This window comes from Castanea sativa, chromosome 3, assembly GCF_040712315.1.
Source record: "Castanea sativa cultivar Marrone di Chiusa Pesio chromosome 3, ASM4071231v1".
Classification (NCBI taxonomy): Eukaryota; Viridiplantae; Streptophyta; class Magnoliopsida; order Fagales; family Fagaceae; genus Castanea; species Castanea sativa.
Genome location: NC_134015.1, coordinates 25,102,258 through 25,105,204, shown reverse-complemented (window position 1 = coordinate 25,105,204; position 2,947 = coordinate 25,102,258).

The window sequence follows — 2,947 nt, the reverse complement described above, 5'->3', positions numbered from 1 at the left end:
AGTGGTTTCCTCGTGAGAAGTACGCCTCAGTTTAAGGTGGATTGGGCAGAGGGTGAAAATGAAGTCACCATCTAGATTAGGTCTATGAACCATATACATAGCGCCCTTATGGAAGGATTGATCTTACTCTAGAGCATGTGTCCGTAGTTTAGGTATGGGCATAGGAAAGTGTTAGGCACCTAACGCCACCTAACTTGTAGATTAGCCTCCATTCATTGTGTTCCAAATCCTAATCTCATCAAAGGGTCTTCTAATAGTTTATTCTATACAACACACAAACACTTAAGCCTATCATAACATGCATCTAACAAACAACATGACATCTCATCACATTCATGGTATAAAAGGAAAGGAATTCAAATAAAATAAGTCAAATCAATTAAAGGAAATCATATATTTAAGGAAACAAAACATATCAAATTTATCATGGAAAAGTCAAGGAGAAAATCAAGGCAAGTAATTAATTAGAATATTCTAACCTAATCAGAGTCAAATAGAATAAATAAATATGGAAAATATTACAACAAATCAATCATGCAATTAAAACAAAGATAATGCAATTTTCTAGGTCAACATGTGTACGCATAGTGTCGGGGGTGAAAAAGTTTTTCCTTCCGAAAAATGAGATTTGTGTTGGGCTGGGGGCCTAAACCGAAACTCGACAATGGGCTCAAAGCACGGCCCAAAGGCTATCAGTGAAGATCCGAAGAGTTCACCTTATTTTATGCATGGGGCTTAGGTTGAGACTGACAAGGATGACCCATAAATAATTCCTTCAGCAGACACGTCAGCATGATTAAAGATCATTCTGCAGAAAATAGCCTACCAGTAAAATGTTTCAGCAGTAAAATATCCTAGCGGTAAATTGTTCTAGCGGTAAAATAAGACAGAACAGAATAAACCTCCAGTTGTTAGCTATTTCACAAAATAAGGAAAGTATCTACATTTTCAAACTCATCATCCATTGGCTCTAGAGATGAGTCATCAAATACAATAACATGAGGAAAAAATTCTATAGTGACAATCACATCATAACCTTCAATAGTAAATGAGTAAATAAACATTATGGGCTCCATTATAACAAATAATGAGGAAAACTTAGTGTGAGATGAAGGGAGAGAGAGAGAGAGAGAGAGATTCCAGCTAGTGCAGCAAGATCATTATGGTGCCAAGGTATGCTCATGGGTATAGTATAAGTAGTGAGTAATGAGGGACATTTCAAGTAGTATAAGTAGTGAGAGAGAATGTGTAGTGAACCTGCTGAGACTTTCTGCTAGGGACAGGTAAAAGCTTATAAGTAGAGATGTGAGGAGTATTTGTGAACTATTGGCTAAAGAGCTTAGTTTCTAAGTTTGAAACTAAGAACCCAGAGACTTAGAACCTCACTAAGAGTTTTTAGAGAATTAAGGAGGAGAGAGTAGAGAAGTTTTCAGAGAGTTCTTCCCTATTAGTGTCTCTTAGTGTGTGTTGGAGTGTTGATGGGAAGCTTCCATTTATAGTTGAGTTTTAGGGGAAGATTAGCAAATAATCTCTGCTAAATCAACCTCAATTTTCAGAACATCCTTAGAGAATCATTCCTAGGATTTGGACCAAGAGTGATAAGCTCAACTTTTAGAATGTCTTGCTGTTTTGGGTAATAACAGCTGGGGTTCTGACTTGGTATTAAATACTAATTTGTCCTTAGCTAATGGGATTAAGGCATATGTTAGGCTAATGATCTTGGTTTTGCTGCTGCTAGAATCAGAGCTCCCTAAGGCAGATTGTATCACCCCAAGCTAGGTGTCAATCTTGGAGCCTTTTGCTGGGAACTCTGCTAGGATCCCTTTGGTGCCATCCAAACCACATTTCCCTAAGTTTTTCCATTTGGGTTCATGTGCTTGCTCCATGAACCAGAAAGTATACGTTTTGGGCAAGATAATGAGACATTTTCAAGTTGTTGCAGGAGCTTTCATGGTTTGGTTATGGATGCCCTTAGCCCTTGACCGAATGGGTTGGAGAAGAAAGGGGAGATAGCTGGCTGAAGCTTCCCAACTTTTTGTCGTGTCACCTCAGCTTTATGTCACATGAAAAATGATGGAATTCAAAAATGATGAAATGATGGGTTTAACCCCTGCTGGACACGTGTCCTCTTCTGATCTGATAAGACAAGTTGGAACGGATGGCAATAGGCGCCAGCTGTCAGGTTGTGTTGAAATTTGGCTGGTCAGCTTACGTGAGCTTTAGCTACTGGGATTTGTATGTGAGATAGGCTGGATCAGCTGGGCCTTGTAATTGAGCTTCTTTGGGCTTGGTTATCCCTACAAAATGAAGAGTTTTGCCATGGGTGATGTACATGGGCTTTTGTAAATTTTGTAAGAGAAGTATTTTTGAGAATGAGTAATTATATTTCCCATGAGTTAGGGATTTTTGCATATGAAAATATGTTTTTGACAAGGAATAATTTTGGGCTTTAAGCATAGTGTGATTATTTTTGCCAAAATAGTATTTGGGTTTTGTAAATGTGTCAAAATAATATTGGGCTTTTAGAAATAGTTGCCAAAATAATATTGGGATTTATGAGTAATTGCCAAAATAATATTGGGCTTTGTAAAATAGGTGCCAAAATATCATTTGGGCTTTGTAAAATAGATGCTAAAATAGTATTTGGGTTTTGTAAAATAGATGCCAAATAGTTTTTAGGCTTTGTAAAATAGTTTGAGATTTTGTAAAATTATTCCCGTGCAGTAGCGGGCTTTGTAAGAGTGCTGTGTAGCAACGGATTTTAGAGGTGTCGTGTAGCAACGGGCTTTAGAGATGCCGTGTAGCAACGAGCTTTAGAGGTGCCATGTAGCAACGGGCTTTGTAAAGAGTTTTTTTGGGCTTTTTGAGTTTCGCCCACAAGTCAAATGATTTTGGGCTTTTTTTGTGGAGGAAGTATAATTTTGTGGCCCAATTTTGGTAGTAATGT